The following is a 21,761-nucleotide window of genomic DNA, read 5'->3' on the forward strand; positions in this document are numbered from 1 at the left end:
TTTGAGACCACTGAACACCAAGCCACGTTTATGAAGAAAGCTTACAAAATTTTTCTTCAAAAGTAATTTGTCAGACCAGAAAACCCAAGCGAACTGCAATATATGCACAGCTAAAACAAAATGAAGTAATTTAATCAGGTAACAGAGCAATGAAATAGTAGCATTGTATCTGGTTTTAATAACAGAAAATAGAGTCTTATTGTAAAAAATTATTTTTCCAAATGTTCACGGCACACCTGCAAGTTGTTCATGGAGCAGTGTTCCGCGAAACATAGTCTAAAGAAATCCTGCTCTAAGGTGCCACTGGGCTGCCCGTTATTTGTGATGCCTGGGCTATATTCTACAGTGAAGAGAGGTACACACATGTCCCTGCACAGTGGAAGGAAGGACAGAATCAGTATCCCTTGCAATTGTAGCAGAGCAAGGCGCAAGACACAAAGCAATAAATCAAAGCAGATGCCAACATGGTAAGAAGCCTCCACTGGTATTTGTCCAAGCCAGGGTGAGTTTACCAGTGGACTAGCTCCTCCCAGGCAAGCAAGCAGGCCTCAGTTCCACACTTGTGCCCAGCTCCTGAGAGACAGAACAGTTCTAGGTAAGGTTTCGAGTTACTTCTTTCCTACCCCAAAAGCCTCTCACGGTCCAAACGCTCACAGCTCACCTCTTGCCAGTTACAGGCCTTAAGAGAATTCCCAGAAGATGAGCCCCACAACTCAGAGACCATAAAACTCTCAATTAAACCAGACGATTAGACAAAACCAAAAAGAGTGGAGGAGCCAACGCTGCAGGTCAAATGGGCCTGTCAGCAAGTTCTCAGCCATCTGAGTTTCTGCCTGGCGATAAAAAGGCTGTGACAGCTGGAGGACAGCAACATTGGTAATTTCCGGGGGATGATCATCAATGCATCTGGTTTTCAGCACGCTGGCAGCCCTGTTGGTGCCTCTCCATTCTCACACAAGCTTCTACAGCCCCTCCTGTGCTGGGCCTCTCATCCACCAACCCTGATCAGATAGATTCTATGGATGCTGCTGCACTCAGATCCTTGGTTCCCTCTGGTCTCCTTGACTAACAAGCTTTGTGCGGCTTACTGGTCACTCGACACCCAGAGCATCCTAGGCCTGGATCAGGCAACTATGGAACCAAGTGTGCATTGTACCGTCATGGGGCATTTGCCCAGCTTGCTACCAGCTGTGACTGGCTGCTGGTGCAGTTGTACCACCACAGGCGGGGCACATCTCTAGAAACGCATCAGACGGAGCAGAGGAGCAAGGAGAATTTTGGCTTAGCCTGTTGGCATGATGGGTTCAAAGGAGAGCAGCTTGCCACACCACTGTCTGGGTCCTGGCATGGCAATGGGGGCAAACCCCGGAACAAACAAGGTCCCTTTACCCTAGGCAAATTGGAGGAGCAGCAGCCGCCGCCAGCTCTTATGCAAGACGACTCCTGAGCACAGTGGTAGTGCATGCTGTACTTACGATGAGATATTTCGGGGCATTACTCTAATGGATGTAGAAGCATTCTCCCTCTAGCACTCACAGCCCAGGCCAATGGCACTAGCACTGCAGTCCCACGGCAGGAAGTGAGATTTGAGAAGCTGTGTTCTGAGACCCAATAAACAGGAGCAAAGTTCTGGGTCTCCCTGTGTTTACACTGTCTTGGCCCATGGTGAAGCAAAGGAGATTAATGCAGGGAGAGCTGCCCAGGTGGTTACAGCCAGCTAAAATACGTGGAAGCAACCCCACCAAGGTCTGAGCTGCTCTTTCCCTGTGGAGTTTGTCCCCTTGCACACCACTGGGGAAGGAACAGCTGCTCTGCTGTGAGCTAAGCGTTCCTGGCAAGGTTGATTCAAATTCCAGTGTGTCCATTTTACTTCAGTTTATTGAGAGTCTCTGCACCCCGCCGCCATCATTTGCTGATTCCCAGCACCCTAGCTGTGATGCCTTTTCCCCTCTGCAATTCTGAGCCAGGTTGCATCCCAAAGTCAAGCCATCAGATGGTTAAGGCCGTCTGCTGTGGCTGTGGACAGAGGGCTCTTCAGGTTAAATCTCTAAGAAACATACTGTAGCTGAAGCCTGTTCCATTTGCACGCAGATCACAGATACTCAAGAGCAACCATTAGGTTTATACTCCCAGCAGTTCCCAGAATTTAAGAAACTATTGCAAAGTGAACCGATAGAACATCATGTTCCTGTACCACACCCGGGGCAGCCGTGCCACCAGCAGCCACTAATCCTTCCACCAGTTTTACCTCCCCACGCTCTTTTCTTTACCACACACTGGGTCAGTAAATTGTCCCTTAAGTGTGCAACAAATCTGTGCAGCATAGTGTGCTAACAGCAGGAAACAAAAACACAGAGGAAAAGCCACCATGCCTGGGGGGGGGGGGGGCATCTGCGTCAGAGGGGGCAGTACTGGAACACCACAAAGGATCAGGAGAATGCCAACAAAGCCACCATACAAACACCCTTTCGCATTCCATGCTCAGGGCCACCATAACAGCAGAAGCACTTAGGAGTTGATACTGCTACTTATACAACCTTCCCTCGCTGTTACGTTGCCCTCAAACAACTCCAGGAGTTTGCTCAGGGTGGAGAGGTTGGGAGAAATCCATGGTTACACTTACCCACCAAAACCCAACTCCCCCAAATCTGTGCATCTGCCAATCATTTCCAGAAGCTGCTTTTGAAAGTTAGGAGACCACTCCAACCACAGCACGTGATCGGTCCCACTTTGGTTTCTGAAAAGTTTCTGGGGTTCACACATATTAGGCAGATCACCATGCACTCAGGACCATCTGAGCATCCTGAAGAAGCTCCCTGCAACCAAAGGAGGTAGCCTGGACATTCAGTATAAGCAAGTGAAATGAAAGTCACTCCATGCTGGTCTTTGTTCTGCTAAATAATGAAAAGCTAGCATAAAACCAGAACTTGCTGGGTAACATCTCAACTGCATCGCTATCAAAGCAGCATTGAGATTACCTTTCTATTCTCTCCCCTTCCCAGAATAGGGTAAAGGGTCCTTCTGTCCATTCCAGATGAGAGCTTATGAAGGTCTACTTCAAAACAGAGGTCTTCTGGTCCCTTCTCTCAACAGGGTGATGGCCCCTTCTTGTCACCATACATGGAAGTTATTGGGTGAGGTTTTAAATGGATTTTGCTGCACAACAGTTCAGACTAGATGATTTCAAACAGCCTTAAAAATCCGTATCTCAAAAATGGCCCTAATGAAGTCAATGCACGATACCCACTGGTTTCAACAGGGCCCAGATTTCACCTATGGACCTAAAACTCCCAATCTGAGCAGGTGCATCTGTAGCAGCACCATGCAACCAGCACCTCACAGGTACATGACAGTGTCTAAAATGCATCTTCCCCAGCTGATCTTCACCTGCATGCACCACAGCTGTCAACATGAACTTGACCCAGGATCCTACAGCTGCTGTTAGGCTTCCTTTGGAGGGCAACATCCCCAGTGGCCTGGCTTAGCCACGTGGGGCAAGGAAATTTCTGAGATGCCACCGGCTTTCTGGGAAATCTGAAAGCCCTGACACCACCTCTTCTCCTGGCTCTCCAGCTGGCTTGTACCCAGATGCAGGGACTTGTCACATGTTAACAAAAAACTTCCCACACCACGAAATAAAAGCCTGGCCCAGAAGAGCAATGGGCACAAGCCACCCAACCTAGTCAGTGGCCTCAACTCAATCTGGACGGCAGGCCCTTGGAGATGGTGACTCGGCCTAGATTGGGGGTGTGACAGTCGAAGGCATGTGCTCAGAAGTGGCCATGGCTGGAGGGGGCAGGGCCAGCTTAGTCAGAAGTTAAACATCAGGGTCGCATTTGAATTTGAGGCATGTTTGTGGTCCCCAAAACCATGCCGGCCACATTCGTACCAGGGTATCCAGAACATCAGGCTTTACACAGTGTATATTCTGTGCAAATGTGAATGTTTTGGCACAGCTAAGTGCTTTTTATGGACTAAATATCGCAAGATAAATTTTAAAAATATAGAAAGAGGGCTAAAGACACCACCAAATGATACCGTTTGAAGCTAATTTATTTAGGCCTTTCAACCCACCAAACTGGTATTTAAAGGTGATGGCAGAAGAAGGCATCTGAACACAATTGCAATGTGTCAGAACTCCAAAATACTCTAGAGCTCTGGCAGTCTTCAAAGCCAGCAGGGGCCCCCTGGCCTCCAGCCAACTAGCCCACCAGCACTTTTCATGTATCACACAGTTTAGCCATGGTTAAGCTTTCCATCCTTGCTCCAATTTGCAAGCAGCAGCCCCCATGCCCAAAGAACAGTGCTTCCTGTCGGTGGTTTTAATCAGCCCCCAGGTGAAAAGGGTTTCTCAATATTTGCTTTTGCAATATCAAAAAACGTGGCAGCAGGCTGGTTTCTGAGGCACTCAGGAGCTCGCTGGTGGTCCCTAAACAAGCAGAGACGCCTGATCTCATACCAAACGTCCTCAGGCTCTTGTGGCCAGCTTCCACTCAGACCACAGAAACCTTCAAACAAACCCACCAAAACAGGAGAGTCCCAGTTCTCCTCCAGCTCACCACCCTTCTTTAGCTGGTTCCACCCAGGGAGCTGGTTCCCAATGTAAATTCAGTGTTGTTGCGTTTACCCAAAATATAAGCTACCCAGGACAGATGCTGAAAGGGTAAGCTGCAAGGAAAGAAGGAAAAATACAGTCTTCACTCCTTGCTCAGCTGAGTCTAGCTAAATTGCTACGATTTTAGGAAAGGGAAACAAGCCAGACTTCTACAGGAGTCAGTGCACCTCCTGTCTAGATCAGGAAAGGGCGGAAGGGACAAAAGGTAGAGAAACCCTCTGAGATCTCGCCACTGTCTCAACAGGAAGGTGACTCCAGAGGCGAGATAAACCACAACATAAGTGAGCTCCAAAATCATTGGGCTAATTGGCCAACAAACCTGCAAAAGGCTGCATTTTAGGAAACCTTCCCTAGCCCACAGATTGCTTCTGTTTTGAATGCCCCCCACCCTGTATTCAGCCGCCGCCTCTGCATTTTACCCACCACTCCCAATAGTCACTGCTTCACTACCAAACTTGCTGTTATGATGTACACATAGAAAAGTTATTTCCTAGTCGACGGATTACCTAGTCTGCCCATGGACGGGAACACAGCCGCCCTAATCTCTGTGGAGACTAACACTGGAGATTTATTACCTTCACCTCCCAAGGGCTCTCCCATAATCCAACCTAATCCCAGCAGGATAGGAAGGGGGCATTGTTACTGAGATATCACAGCACCTGCATCTGATCAAACTCCCAAACCAAACAAGTTTCCCACAAGCCATTGCTTGCCCTCCTGGTGGCCCATCTGAGCTGGCCTCTGCTTTGCTGCACCTGAAATTTCTCAGGCCGGACTCTCTGTCCAACCGGTTCTGCTCTTTATTTTTGTTTCAGGGAGGACATCACCATGGTGATAATCCAGGTGACAGCCAGGGAGGAAACCCACCTGCAATTCAAGCCTTAATCCTTTCCAGTGTGTCAAAGAGAAGTGCATACCTCTAGAAAGAAACAACTCTTGCCCCACAGTCTGCATGTAGTCCAACAAGCTAGGCTATAGCTGCCATATAGTGAGCAGTCTCTCACTGCTGACGGGCACTTACAGAGCTCACTAAAGCAACAGGATACACGCTTCTTTTGAAAAGGAAAGCAACTGCAAGTGTCATCTTCTTTGGAAGTTTCAGGTCCTGGAGAGTCCAAAAAAAAAAAGGAGTCTCTGCCCCAGGCAGACGGGCGCACGATCTACAAAACATATGGTTTGCAACAGCCAGGGGCTCGTTCTGGTTCACACTGCTGCACGCAGACCTCTTCAAGTGCTCCAGCTGGTGGAGGAAGACTAACGGTTCAGGAGGCAGCAGGCTGACATGGTTTTATGCTGACCACTTGCAGCCTCTGCTGCAGGCGACTGCTTGGGTTGGACAGAGGGGATATTCTGCACAGTCGCTGCAGACTGCTGTGCTGTTCGCGTGCAACTGTAAGCCAGCCTTTTGATTCAGCCCTTCAAAGAAAAAACCCTCTCCCCAGATAGCTATACTGTACCCAAAGAGCATCCAAGTTTCTTGTATGAAGTGAACAGGTAGTAAAAATCCCAGGTGTGTTTCACCACCATGAGAAGTGTTGTTGGCCAAAATTACCCATCACCTCATAAGAGCCCCAGAATGAATACCAGCCCGAAAGAAAAAAGGACACTTACAAAATCAATGGTTTGAGTTTCTGCCCATCATGGTTAAAGCGGCTCAGACTGTATTATGGGTTGAAAGTCTCTGGGTTAGGCTCAGGGGAGTAAAAAACAAGGATGAGGTCCTACTAGGAGTCTACTACAGGCCCCCTAGCCAGATGGAAGAGGTGGATGAGGCTCTCTTTAAACAAAATCATCCAGGGCCCAGAATTTGGTGGCGATGGGGGACTTCAACTATCCAGGTATATGTTGGGAAACTAATACAGCAGGGAACGGACTGTCCAATAAATTCTTGGATTGCATTGTAGACAACTTTTTATTCCGAAAGGTTGAAAAAGCTACCAGAGGGGAAGCTGTTCTAGATTTAATTTTAACAAATAGGGAGGAAATTATTGAGAATTTGAAAGTGGAAGGATGCTTGGTGAAAGTGATCATGAAATCACAGAGTTCACAATTCTAAGGAAGGGTAGAAGGGAAAACAGTACAATAGAGATAATGGATTTCAGGAAGGCAGATTTTGGTAACCTCAGACAGCTGGTAGGTAAGGTCCCATGGGAAGCTAAACTGAGGAGAAAAATGGCTGAGGAGAGTTGGCAGTTTTTCAAAGGGACATTATTAAGGGCCCATAAGCAAGCTATCCCGCTGCGTAGGAAAGATAGAAAACGTGGCACAAGACTGCCTTGGCTTAACCAGGAGATCGTGCACGATTTCAAAATAAAAAAGGAATCGTATAAGAAATGGAAAGTAGGACAAAGTACAAAGGACGAATATAGGCAAACAACACGAGCGTGCAGGAGCAAGATTAGAAAGGCTAAGGCACAAAATGAGCTCAAACTAGCTACAAGCATAAAGGGAAACAAGAAGGCTTTTTACAAATACATTGGTAACAAGAGGAAGACTAAGGAGAGGGTAGGGCCATTGGTCAGTGAGGCGGGAGGAACAGTAACAGGGAATTTGGAAATGGCAGAGATGTTTAATGATTTCTTTGTTTCTGTCTTCACAGAGAAATCTGAAGGAATGCCTGACAGAGAATGCTAGTGAAAAAGGGGTAGGCTTAGAAGTTGAAATAAGAAAGGAACAAATTAAAATTTACTTAGAAAAATTAGATGTCTGCAAATCACCAGGGCCTGATGAAATGCATCCTAGAATCCTCAAGGAGCTAATAGAAGAAGAGGTATCTGAGCCTTTAGCAATCATTCTTGGAAAATCATGGGAGACGGGAGAGATTCCAGCAGACTGGAAAAGGGCAAATATAGTACCCATTTATAAAAAGGGGAACAAGAATAACCCGGGAAACTACAGGCCAGTCAGCTTAACTTCTGTGCCAGGAAAGATAATGGAGCAGGTCATTAAAGAAATCATCTGCAAGCAATTGGAAGGTGGTAAGGTGATAGGGAACAGCTGGCATGGTTTTGTTAAAAACAGATCATGTCAAACCAATCTAATAGCTTTCTTTGATAGAATAACGAGTCTTGTGGATAAGGGAGAAGCAGTGGATGTGGTATACCTGACTTCAGTAAAGCATTTGACACGGTCTCACATAATCTACTTATCAATAAATTACGCAAATACAACTTAGATGGGGCTACTATAAGGTGGGTGAACAACCGGCTGGATAACCGTACCCAGGGAGTAGTTATTAATGGTTTTCAATCCGGCTGGAAAAGTATAACTAGTGGGGTTCTGCAGGGGTCTGTTTTAGGACCGGTTCTGTTCCGTATCTTCATTAACGATTTAGATATTGACAAAGAAAGTACACCTTTTAAGTTTGCAGATGATACCAAGCTGGGAGGGGTTGCAACTTCTTTGGAGGATAGGGTCATAATTCAAAAGGATCTGGATAAACTGGAGAAATGGGCTGAGGCAAACAGGATGAAGTTTAATAAGGACAAATGCAAAGTGCTCCACTTAGGAAGGAACAATCAGTGTCACATACAGAATGGGAAAGGACTACCTAGGAATGAGTACAGCAGAAAGGGATCTAGGGGTTATAGTGGACCACAAGTTAAATACAATTCAGTGTGATGCTGTTGCAAAAAAAAAGCAAACATGATTCTAGGATGTATTAACAGGTGTGTTGTGAACAAGACACGAGAAGTCATTCTCCTGCTCTACTCTGCGCTGGTTAGGCCTCAGCTGGAGTATTGTGTCCAGTTCTGGGCACCGCAGTTCAGGAACGAGGAGGAGAAATTGGAGGGTCCAGAGGAGAGCAACGAGAATGATCAAAGGTCTAGAGAACATGACCTATGAAGAAAGGTTGAAAGAATTGGGCTCCTTTAATTTTGGAAAAGAAGATTGAGGGGCAACATGATAGCAGTTTTCAGGTATCTAGAAGGGTGTCATAAGGCAGAGGGAGGGAACTTGTTCTTCCTTGCCTCTGAGGATAGAACAAGAGGCAATGGACTTAAATTGCAGCAGAGGAGGTTCAGGTTGGACATTAGGCAAAAGTTCCTAACTGTCAGGGTGATCAAACACTGGAACAAATTGCCAAGGGAGGTGGTAGAATCTGCATCACCGGAGATATTTAAGAAGAGGTTAGAGAGATGGCTTTCAGGGATGGTCTAGAAAGTGCTTGGCCCTGCCATGAAGGCAGGGGGCTGGACTCCATGGCCTCTCGAGGTCCCTTCCAGTCCTACTCTTCTATATGATTCTATGATACAGAGGACATCTGCCTCCAACATCTGCCTTCAAGTAGCCCATCAGCCTTGCTTAGAGGCATGGGAAACTCGTCCTTGACCTAAAAGTTCGGATCCATGCTACTTTAACAAATTCCCAGCATCCCAACTGGCTTCTCCTCCTGGTGTCCCTTCACCTCCTGCAAACATGGCAGCTTCCCACACTGTCCGCTAGGCTGGAAGTCCACCGGCGATTCAGCGCAACCTGCACTCAAGACTCACCACTCAGTCTGCTCCTTGATTTCCGAGCCCTTGTGATGGAGCAGAGACACACACAGACCCAGCCCCTCTCTCTCCTCATCTCATTGAGCATACACAGATTTTTAACATTTCCTGCCAACCATCAATTGTTGGATTCTTGGCAGGAAACATGCGTACAAACCCCGAGGTAACAAACACATCCCTTCAAGTACATGCTCCTTCTGCAGCACGTACTCAGCAGGGTTCCAATGCCCAGACCCACCTCAGCAGGTTTTCAAACCTGTACCTTGATGCTCACCCCATGGCTTAAAGACATGGGGGGGAGGGGGGACAAAAGTCAAATTTCGCCTGCAAAACCCACAGCAGCAATAGTCCCCCTCTTCCCCCATCCACGCGTGGAATAAATGTTATGTGCGGTGAGTCAGGTGTGAATGTGCACCACCACCACTGTGGGCCAACATGCTGGGTGGCATGTGACTGTGCTGGGCAGCCACCCAAGCACTCACCTTTACAGGGAACACTGCTGATAAGGAAGCCAGATTCTTGCCCTCTGCTGGGTTTTCTGCTTAAAAAAAAAAAACACGCCTGTCCCTAGCCTCCAAAGCTGACCCATGTGAAAAGAGAACGACAGACTCCCCCAGCCCACTTGAAGAGCTATCACCAGGTCCTTCATGGTGAAAAAAGCTCTAAGCAAACATCATTAACTTTTCCACTAACCTTCTTCCATTCGTGTGTAGAATAATTTACGTGCACCAAGGTATGTGCAAACGTAGAAACTAGCTCTGCTAGTCAGCTGAGCAGCATTTAAAATCTCTTGTAAGCAGCTGCAGAAGTGCAAAGCTTGCAGGGAACACTGGACACCATCAAGTAATATACACGCACATCCCAGCTCTGATACAGCTCATCAAAATGCAGCTCTGGCCTCTGTTTTATTTCCTAAAATCAGCAGTGTCTTGTGACAACCTGCTCTGCAAACAGATCCATGTGATTGGATTCCCCTCAGCCTTCACCACTTAAAAAGTGAATGCCCCACACGCAGCATGGAAGAGGAGAAGGAAAAATACTCCTACACAAAAGGGAAGCGAGAGAACTACAGAACAGACCAGTTTTGCAGTAGGAAAGGAAATTGGTTCAATGCAACAGGTACTTGGCTGTCTGTGCCATGCATCTGCCCTGGAGCTGACCTGCAGGCCAGGAGCTGGTCCTCCCAGATGCAAACGGAGCAGTCTGGGGCTCTCAGAACAGTCTGATTTATGATCACACAAAAGTGGTGCTTTTCTGATCAGAAGATTTTTTCAAAACATACCCAGAGCACAGGCAAGGGCTAGCGAACAATCCCAGCCGTGCTCGGACTTTGAGGGAACATAACACGATCCTCTTATTATGCAAAACTCTTGGCCAGACGCCATCTTCCATGTATCCTGTTAGCAATTTTGCATCCGGGTTGGGAATTCCAAGAACATCTGCAACCGTCTTTTGCCTAACCACACATCTGCAAGCCAGGGTGCATCGTGTCCCTACCTGCCATGCTCTGTCATTAGAAACGAAGCATGAATTCCCTTCTCACCAGTGAAACACATGAGCCTCAGCACCAGGTCACACCTGCAGAACACAACCTTTTAACCCTAGGCCTTCTCCCACCCAGGGCAAACGACAAATACACTGCATGCCTCCTCCTCCCAAGGTGTGGGGGGGAAGGAGGTTGTGTGTGCACACGCGTGTGGTGCGGGAGGGGAGTGCAGAGGATTTTAAAATACAGGCAAACAAACTCCCCAAGCCCTGCCATACAAACCTAACACAAAGTTCTGCCCATGAAAGAAAGAAAAGCAGCCAAACCAAAGAGCTCATCTCACGGCTCTGAAAAAGCATGCCTTGAAAAAAAAAATGGGCAAATATCCAACCTCAGGTCAAATGGAAAAGCTACACCTCAGAGAGCTTATTAACTTTGAGATCAATAACCACATTCACAGAACCCATTTTCTTCCTTTTGCTGGGGCGGGGGGGGTGCGGCAGGACAGAAGATCAGGGAGACAAAAAGATACAGGAGTAGAAAAATGCTTAATCATTGGCCACAGAGAGGAGCTGTACTCTGCAGGATCCCTGAACTAACAGAAGAAAAAGGTGGGCTGGGGCATATTAAATACACACCACTGACATCAAAATCAATGGTGGTTCAAAGGGAATTTGGAAACTGAAACTCTTGCATTTGTGCTGGTCACCTGCAAAGTGACTGATGATTTTGGGAGTTCCAAAAAGGACCCAGTGGGAAAAGCCAGGCCTTTCTTAAAGTCCTGGCCAGAGTTGCTAGCCAGCAGCATGAAGCGTCTTTGGACATGGGCTGTACCCTAGTCAAGGGGGCACAGTCAAAGCTTTCTGTTGTAAGCTCATTAAGTCCCTCCGCACATAGAGATAGTCTTGTCTCTCTCAAAGAGAGCTCTAAAAATGCTCCGAAGGCAAGAGTTACACCCCCTCCGGGTAGGGTCCGCATAAGGCCTCGGCATTACTTGGACATCGGATGCCTACAGATCCTGTGCTGGCCTCCTCTGCACAAGCATAAAAATCTCACATTGAAGAAAGCATTTGCAGTTCAGCCTCTTTTCCTGGGACTTAGAGCAGCGTTACTTCGACTGAGGCACGGAGCTTTCACGCGTCTCCTTCAAGTGTTTGTACCACTAGAGCGCATAAGAACAGACCTCGCACTCTTGACCCCATTGATACCCCCAGATCGGAGACACAAGCCTTCTCCATCTGCCGGAAAGGTGGCGGGAGGTGGGCAGTACCAAGTAACCTCTAATGGTATCGAATGCTTTGTCTGGTCTAGTTAAGAAACCAGACTTTCACCCTTTGCGTGGGGCCACCACTGCACAAAACTATGCTTTCTTCCCCGAACCCTCCCATTCTCCATGCTCAGACCTGAGGAACCCCAACGTCTTCCGCTTCCTCGGTGGGATTTATAGGCTTCAAATTCTTGGAGACTCTATTCTCCCAGGTCTCCCCCTCCAAACCCATTCTCACCGCAGCCTTATCCTGTGGCCAAGGCATACCACACCTAGCAGGAACGAGCTACAGGCTCAGGAATTTGTGTTAGCCTCCAAAGGTGCAATGGGACTGCTTGTTTCTCAAACTACAGACTAAAATTTATTAGCTAATGAGCATTTGTGGGTAAGACCAATAAGTAAGTTGGTCTTCAAGGTGCTGGTGACTTAGTCCCGCATTCAGGGCAGGACACTGGGCTAGATGATATGTTAACATCCCTTCCAGCCTTGTATTATCGTAGGATTCAGTCCTTTGTATCTTGCTTCATACAGTACTTCCAGCCAGCCAGCTCTTTGATCCAGTTTTTCCTAGCTCTTCCCCAAACCCTTCCCAGTTTCTCTGCTTATTCCAGCATCACGGGGCCCTGAGCTGCTTGTGTTCTCTGATACATGCCACCTGAAATGACATACAGGACTACTACTATGAGCCCTACACCTGTGCAATTCAAGAATGCTCTGTCATGAAGGGCAGGTCGAATTAGACTACACAATTAATTGCATTAGCTAAAGTCCTTGGACCTGAACTCAGGCTTCTGTGCCTTCTCCACTAACGTGCATTTAGTTCGAACACTATGAAACTTGTATCATTTAGAGTAGAACTTGCATGCGATATCGACTGTTTCAAGCCTGCGTCTAATCCAGTATCATACCCCAAAGAAGTCTACCATATATTTTAGAGCGCCTCTGCACTACACTGGTTCAAGAACTCCTCTTACAGTTGTAAGAGCTAGGACCATGAAATTTGGCATGCTTCTCCCTCAGATCCTAACTTACAAGCAAGGTCAGGGTTTGATTGTGCCTGGAAAGGGGGAAATGCCTGAAATCCCAGTGTTCCCCAGAACATGGAGAGGGCGGCGCACTGACATCTCCAGGAAAAGGAAGGGGCACCTCTAGCTATGAAGAAGCAGATGGGCCGAACCTGAGTGGCCCACGGACACCATGCACTTGGATGCGATCTCTGGAGTGGGGAGCTGAGCCCAGTCCCATGGGACAGAAGCCACAGCTGCAAGGAGAGCGTTCTCCAAACCTTTCCCCCACATCTAGGGCTCACCTCTCAGCCTCCTCACTAGTTTTGAGTATGGTGATGTACCAAAAACTGCACATGGCAACTCTCCTGTGATCGATCCAGTCTCTTCCCAAACTTCTCCCTTGCAAATGTACTAAAAATGTACACGTCAAGGTCGTGGCCTTAGTGTAATTCACAAGGCAGTGTCCGATGCTCCTTCCCGACAGGGTGGGGGTACAGCAGAAGATACTCTGAAGACAGACAAGAAAATTGGTTGGAATCACACCAAAAAGAAGAAGTGAGGGGATGGGGGAAGAGGACAGTGAGAAAGCAGTAAAATTAAGCAGCTCAGTGAAGCTGTTTAGAGAAGTGGACGGTGGGAAACAGACCGGGGTTGAATATAAAAGGAAATAAGCTAGTCTACTTGGAGAAAGCAATCAATTACTGTATTTATTTTACCATAATCCAAACTAAACCTCAGACTGGACCGGAATCTCCAGTTATTTACCTGGATAGGTGTCACTCCAGTTGCATGGACCTCAGAGAAACTGGACAGGAGCCAGGCTTCTGATTTAGATGCCAGGTTGCAAGAGGGGGAGGAGAACAAATGAGAGGCGAGAGAGAAACTTTTTGATTAATTGAGAAACTGCAGCCGTGCCATGTTTGAATAAGATTACCCAAAGGAATGTGGGTCTCCTTTTTTGTGTGTTCATTCAGTTGAAACAGAACAAGTGGCGTTAACTCCAGACAGGGAGGGGAGCAGAGAAAAAGATTCATGTGAACTGGTCTGTATTTGGGATTGCAGGAGGGGGTGTGCAGATTTGAAGAGAGTTTGGCTGCCCCCCTGCCCTTTTTAAATTAGGGAGATTGCACATTCTGTGCATGGACAGTAGAGCTGCTGAATTTGCCTAGCTCACCTCAAGAAGCCTTTTACTCGGGGGGGCGGGTGTTGGGGGGGGGGGGGGGGGGGGAAAACCAACCCTTCTCTGCACTTCCTGGTAACCCTACCAGGATTTCGTTCATAACTTCTCCTGTCTCACTGAACATACAGTATTCCAACACTACTTCCTGACGTTTTCCAGGGACATTAATGGTGAGTAATGAGACCGGTAGCAAAAAAGGCAAGAAACTGACACTTCTCGTTTCCTGGTTACCACTACTTTTCAATTTTAAGACATGCCTCGTGTGTGGCATGCAGCCGCCATGTTATTCTCCGAGCATTTGCCATCTGTTCTAAGGAGATTGCAACTCTGTGCTCACTTGTTTATTCTTGCTTACCCTTATTCCTTCTCACAATCCTTAGCTGCAAAGCTCTGCATCTCTATTTATTTATGAAGCTGGTTTAAGTAGGACTATCAGTGACTTTAAGTATCACCAGCACTCGGCCCGTACCTGGAGGTCAAAAAGTCAAATTTCAGCACTTCGCCTCGGAAAGGTTGCTGACCCAAAGTTGGTTGCCCAGAGGTTAGGCGGTCATCCAGCGTGAGCCAAAATTCAGAAAAAATACCAGAGCAGAAGAACCCCAGCTGCTGTATATCAGCATAGCCTTACCTAAAGGCAAGCTGTCCTGAAGCAGTCTAGGGACTAAAACACATTTATTAAGTTATGAGCTTTTGTGGGCAAATGGATGGAAACAAGAAGTAGAAAAAAAAATAATCCAGGGTTTATATACTGAGGGGGAAGAGAGGAGTTACCCGTCACTAATAGGACCAGTTGATGAAGCGAATTAAGTAGGCTGTGTCCCACCCCTGTACATATCAAAAGTGGGGAAAATGCCTGCGTATTTTGCAATCAATGAATTGCATACAAAGGCCATTTTCCCCAAGGGAAACAAGGCATTGCACTGCAAATCGAGTTACCTACCTTTTACCGCCATCAAATGCCATTTCAGTCTGCATTGCTCTCCCCCAGACATCCTCCACAAAGCCTCCTGATCGCCTCCAAGAGGCTTCTGGAGGTTTGACAGAGCACCAGGGACCAATGCTGGTTGTTGTATAGGCCTCCCGTGTGCCTCCTTTCAAATCTCACTGCACCAAAAGCTCTCCTCTTTCAGGCAGCAAAGGAGGAAGTTCTTAGAGCCCACCGTGAAGCTGATCACCGGACCGCAAAGCAGCAGTGTAAGGAGACATTCAGCATCTATGAGATGACACTAAAACCTTTTATGTTGTTGTGATGGGGTGCAACCACACACATCCTCTCGGGATTGTTCCCCAGTGCACTGATCTTGCCACAGATGCCCGCACCTTCTTGCTTTGGCTTCCTAGGACAGATGCTCTGGTCTCACAGATGATGCAGTTGTGACTACCGGCCCCTTCCCTGCAGAGAAATGAATGCACGAAATCACTTCACCTCTGGGAGGACACAATTTTAAGAGTTCACTATACAGGAAACCAATCTCCAAATGGGACCCCAACCCCACAAATAAATCTGTTTTACTCTAAGTTTTACACAGGGAACACTCATAGATTTACTCTCTCAAAAGGAGATCTGCACAGTGGTCTCTCCCCCAGGTAACACTGTTTACACTGAGCCCGATGTACTTAATAAAACCACATTTGTTCACTAAAAAATGGGATCTCAGTGGTTGCAAGTGGAAACAGATCAAAAGGAAATTACTAAATTAAAATGAAAACGTGCATTTAGTTCTAACTTGTTACACGCAAATTCTACTCTAAACAGCTGTTCTTACTGCACGGATAAAGGTTCAACTCAAATTTTTAGTTGGACTGGGGTCTCCAGCCTTTCAGAGTTCTTCCAATATCCTCTTTAGGGCATGTCAGGTAGTTAGCTTCCCATTGCTTAAATGGAGACTTCCCCCCATAGTGGCACTCTTATTTGGTATCTCCACAGAAATACTCTAGTTTCAAAATGGATTCCAGCAGCAGGTGGCATGGTGAAATGTCTTTGTAGACCAGGCCCCTTGTGGGCTTACAGGGCAAACAAGGTGTCAAGTTGACTTGACCACCCAACCATCAGCGATCACCGGTACTCCAGAAACCTCTCATTAGCCCATTGAAAAACTAAAAGCAGATGCATACTCCATATTTTAACGTTGCATATAATGATGCATGCAGAAAAAACAGGATATGCAGCTCCAGCAGATTGTAACCTATTAATTTTCATGCTACAGGAGGCATTTTGTCTAAAGCATCTTTGAGTTGTGTGTTTATATCCCTAAAGCATGGGGAGAGGGACAGCCACAGATATGGTTTCCAACAAGCACATTGATAAAAGTTGTTCCCGCTTCCCTTTTTTAGGCAATGCAAGCCATGATCTTTGGCAACTGTAGAAAGACGTCCCTATTGCTTATGGGGCAGACTGACCAGAGAGGAAACCAGAGCTTACTTAGATCCTGCCCCGCCAAGCCCAGGCTGGCATTTTGTCAGAATGCTCTCATTTTCATCCTCACAAGGCATTGCCACAAAAGTCTGACCGTCCTCCAAACCACCACCAAACTCAGACTTCACCGAGTCAAGCGCTAACCATCCCCTCCGCCACAGCCAGCGTGAAACTCGACCCGTTTGTTGCTGCATTCATTCGTCACAAGACAAAAGTCCCAGGGCTACATTCTGTTCTACGTTACAGGGGGTGAAATTCCAAAGAGCCAAGAGATTCCAAGAAAAGCCACAGATGCTCAGCAACCTCGGAGACTCAAGGCATGTAAAGGAAAAAGTACCCTGGTACTGCAGTTGAGTGCCCCGCCCTCCCTCCCCCGTCTGTAATTCTTTGGCCTCTTCTCCCCTATTTTGCAGATGAGGAAAAAATACTCCAAGTTTGAGAGGCACAGTGTTTGCAAGGTTTTATGCACGTGTCTTGAAGGACTAGAGCCAAGATCAAGCTTTCTCCAGCTGTTTAGCATGCCCAATGGTGAGTTAAGCACTTGTGTTGGTTGCATCTTGGCCAATCTCTAGCCCTGCGCTTGGAGGCACTTAAGCCATTAAAAGCTCATATTGACTTAAATTGACTTGAATCCTTGCACTCTGACTGGCATGTGTGTCATTTACAGATCCCCTCCACTTCACTGACTCGGGACAAAAAACTTCTAGCCAACTCCAGGAGAACACCCACTTGTCCTCTAATCTCAGGGGATCTTTGCCACACGTCTGCCATGTTCCTTGTGGGTTCCATTTGAAAGCTTGATGGACTGTGCTGGATGATAGTTTTCTGACAGCACAGTCTAACCGTCCCCACTTTCTTCTCGATTTGAAGATCAAGTGGTTTTTGTCCTACTCTGACACCTCTCAAACAGCTACGGACCTTGATTTTGCTGACAACATCTCCCTCCTTTCACACCAACATGAACGCATGCAAGAAAAGTTCACAAGTGGACTGTGCATTAACAAGGGAAAGACCAAAACAGTGGACGATCAGCCAATCCAACACCACCACCACCACACTGTGAGGGGATGACCTGGAAGATGGAGTAGTTCACCTATTTGGGGAGTATTATGGCGAGAGATGGAGGAACAGACAAAAGATATCAATACCAGCATAGGGAAAGCAACAGCTGCATTCAAGACTTCTTGTCTCATATTGAGTTCCCAAAAAGCTCCTATTGCAAGTAAGATATTCCTCTCTGCTGCTCAGGAGGGTTTAAGGGTGACAAGGAGAAGCAATTCAATCCTGGAAAAATTATGCAACAAATTCTGTTTTCCTGTTTCAGGCCAAGTGCAGTGCAGCAGCTCATGAAGCTGCTGTTCCTTCTGGTGACATCCCCCCTGCTCTTGGGCAGATGTTTTGAAGACAGAAAAGAAAATATCTTCACCATGGGCTGCGCCACACATGGTCCTACAGACCCCAATCAGTCTCCCTGGGCTCAGCTATTCTAGTTGTGAACGCTCAGCCGCAATTTTGGAATAGTCCCCTATCAGAATCTCCCCTTCCCACAACACAGTATCCCTCCAACTACCCTACACTGCACAAAGCTGACATACGCCCTGTTACTTTTCGAGAAGACTCCTGGGGAGATTATGGTCTAATCGCCCAACCCTCTCAAGCCATCCCCCACAAGGCAGCAAATTCCTATTTCCTGCCAAGGCTCATCAAAGCAAAGGGTCACTTCCCCCTCTGTCCATACCTTTCCAAAAAGGAAGGGTCACTAATGCGGAATCCAGCCCCCCAGGACAGGGCATTCTCTGATCGCCATGAACAGAGCACGCAAGTTCCGGCTTCGCCTAGGCGACGCTGACCAGAACTCACCCGTTTTCCATTTCTCTAGCCCACCACTGCTCAGTAGTATTGAAAAACAAGAGCTGTTGCAGACAGACACCAGCAGCACTGGAATCAAGTATCAGAGAGGTAGCTGCATCTGTCTGTATCTTAGAGAACAACAAGAAGTCCTGTGGCACCTTATAGGCTAACAGCTATTTTGGAGCATAAGCTTCCGTGGGCAAAGACCCGCTTCATCAGAGCATCTGATGAAGCGGGTCTCTGCCCACGAAAGCTTATGCTCCAAAATATTTGTTAGCCTATAAGGTGCAGCATCACTGGCGTTCACTTGTGTCCTGATAGAAGCAGACTAATAGAACTGAAAGAGACCTTGAGAGGTCACCACGTCCCATCTCCTGCCCTCGCAGCAGGACCAAGAAACATCTATGACAGATGTTTAACCAGATCTTAAATATCTCCAACGATGGAGATTCCACAACCTCCCAAGCAAAATTATTCAAGAGCTGACAGTTCTTCCCAGTCTCCAACCTAAGAAGTCCCTTGCTGCAATTTATAAAGGTTAAGAGCCTGGCAACAGCTTTCTATTGCAATTACCTAAATCACTGCAGTTTCCAGCGACACTGCAACCTGGGGACAGTTATTAGCACAGAATAGCGTAGCCACTTTGGTTTCTTATGAAGTGCAAATGAATGTATTTTCAAGGCATTGGTAACCTGAAGAGAGAGGTGTTCTCTTCCCTAGACTCGCAAAAAAAACGCACAATCATTGTTTAAAATCGTTATAGCACAGCTGCATTACAAGGCATCTTCAAGAGGAATCTGACCCACCAACTAAAAGGACACCACTCTACCTCCGGGTGTAATTTCACTGAAGCACATCTCACATGAATGCGGTCTGCGCTGAAAGAAAGAGCTTTGTGTGGCCAAGCTCTTGCAACACATTTGCATACGAAATTTGATCAAATGGGACTTATGATCTTAAAGTTGCTTTGAAATCTGCCTCCCACTCCCCAACCCATCCCCCCCCCGCTTCTGTCCCCACCTTGCTGCAGATGTCAGCCGTGACATTAAAGCTAGAGGAGGGGGACAGGGAAGCTTAGCACATGTGCAGTCCAGCCACAGGAGGCAGCCTGAGCCCATCGGAATGACAGCCATAGTCCCCCAAGAAAAAACTCCATGAAGCAAGCACCGAGATCAGCAACTGGCCAAAGAGTCTCTCCAGCTTCAGTCATAAGAACTGCCCCAATCACTGACGCAACTACAGTCACATTGCAAGTACTCGCCCCTTCCCCGCCACTGTCCCCCCACCCTGACTGGGTCAGGAAGTGCATTTCCACAAATCATTTATATTCTAGGTCTTTTAAAGCACTGGATAACTAGTAGTATTCAGGATAGCAGGGAACCAGTAGCCAGCTCCCACTGGCTTCAGCATCTTCTCTCGCCTTCCTGCTGCACACACAGCTCAGCCGTGGCACCTTCGCCCAGACTCCTTATGCTTCTGCTCATCCGAGTCCATCACCCCACGCTGCCTATGCAGCATGTAATAAACCTGCCACGCAAGTCGGGAGTGTTGCACCTAGTCCTTCCAGTCCGCCTCCAACTCAGCGGACTTGAAGCAGAAACCAGAGTGAAGTCCTATGCAGGCCTGTTGGGGGGGGGGGGTAAGTACATTTTCACCCCCACCATTGGGCACCCTACCCCTTCCCTGCTCCACCCACCTGGAGAAGCAAAGCTCAGCAGGCTGGGAGGGTGCAGCCAAGTGCCACAGGGAGAGCTCAGGAGACCATCCCCAGCTGCTGCCACCTGCCGCTTCACATAATCCTCCACCTCCTATCCACGGGGCACACTAGAGAGGCAGCCACATGGTCTGGGGCAGCCGCCCCACCCGTCCTACGGGCCGGATGGTTCTGGCTGCGTCATTAGTCCCTTCCTGTGCCAGCTGTCGGGCCACGTGTGAGCGGTGTGACAGGAGGAAGGCCTGATGCTACTCTGCACAGCACGGTCGCTGAGGCACAGGGACTGCCCTGCTGGGCACGACACCCAGGTCAGAGACCCGCTTCAAGCCACGCACTCAGCAGCCAACTCCTCACCGCGGTTGCTTTTCACTGCTGCTTACGCGACTCAGGATTTTGCCACTTCTAGTTCTTTATTGGATGCATCTTCTGCTGCTGAATTTGGGGGGGCCCAGGGCAGAGGGTTTTGGGGGGGAGGTGGGAACAACTAGACTGGAATATTGTTTTTCCCCCATATGGTATTACGGCAAGATCCCAAAAGGTAATTTCTATAAAACCTTTAATACTGTATTATGGCAGGGCTGTGTGAGGGGGTGTTGGCTGGAGGAGGATTAAAAACACCCATGACCCCACCACAACCCTTTCTGCTCCCGTCCTGCCCTCTCCATGGCAATGGAACTATTTTTGGGGTGGAGGGTGATGAGCTGCCCTGCCACTGCCTTTAGACCTGTTGAGATCAGGTTGCCACCTCTCCCAGATGGGCAGGACTCGACTCTGTTGGTACAAATGGCCTCCAGACCATCCAGGCTGGGAGAGTTGGCAACCCTCCCCACCCCAGGCCAGGGCCATGGCTAGGGGCAGCTACAGAGACCAGGACCTGGGGCTGGCAAAGCCAACAGTGGAGCTGGCTCCCAGATGCAGGAAGCCAGGTGCAAACCTGTGTGCGCTGCAGCATGTCCCCCCCTCCCCCCGCCACCCAGCCCCCACTTCCCACTCCAAATGCAGCTGAACTCCAACTGGCTATCAACCCCAAGGCCATGGGTCGAAGTCAAAGACCCTCACACCTCTCATTGGCTAGCCATGCCAAATGCCGAGTAAAGCATGCTCTTAGATGGGTGCTTATTGGAGCTGTGCAGAACCCTTTGTGCAGGCAGGAGAGGGACGGCAGGGACCATTGTCTGAACAGCTGCAAAGGAAGGTGAAAAACGGGAGGGCCAGTAGAGAAACCCACTTGGCAAGTATACCAAGGACATATTGGTTGAAACGCTAACTCCAGCATCACAAATCCCACATTTTGAGAACTGCACCCACCAGGAAGTCTCAGCCTTCCTGGGCCTCGGCAAAGCTGGGTGACCGATACTTACTGTCCTTTATTGACGACGAGAAGATCTAGGAAAGGGAAAGCTCTCCATGGGCTTAATGGTCCCCAGATCTAGCGCCACATGCTTGACTCAGAACCACAGCCAGGAATGCAAATAAAGAGCAGGCTTTTAAAACACTCCTTTATTGGAAGCCATCTGGAACATCTGCATGTCAGCCAGCACAACAAGTGGCTGACGACTCGTCCCTGTTCCCTAACCAGGACCAGGGCATGTAGCTGTCTCTTGAGCCTTTCTGCACTCTCTCAGGAGAGTCAGCTTTGCTCCCTTGGGCTGGGTAATTAGCAGAAGATATGGAATTTAAGCACATGGTACAATGCAGTTGAGGGTTCCCTTATTTCTGCCCAGATGCA

The 21,761-nt window shown here is 48.0% G+C and overlaps 1 long non-coding RNA gene across 1 annotated transcript in view; it reads right to left on the reverse strand.

Moving 5' to 3' along the window:
• Positions 1 to 21,761, reverse strand: part of LOC142023554 (uncharacterized) — a 101,876-nt gene that overhangs the window by 23,550 nt on the left and 56,565 nt on the right. The window contains exon 2 of the long non-coding RNA XR_012648257.1: positions 14,992 to 15,444. This is a non-coding gene — a long non-coding RNA (uncharacterized LOC142023554). The remainder of the gene's footprint in view (positions 1 to 14,991; positions 15,445 to 21,761) is intronic.

This window comes from Carettochelys insculpta, chromosome 20 (genome assembly GCF_033958435.1).
Source record: "Carettochelys insculpta isolate YL-2023 chromosome 20, ASM3395843v1, whole genome shotgun sequence".
NCBI classification, from domain to species: domain Eukaryota; kingdom Metazoa; phylum Chordata; order Testudines; family Carettochelyidae; genus Carettochelys; species Carettochelys insculpta.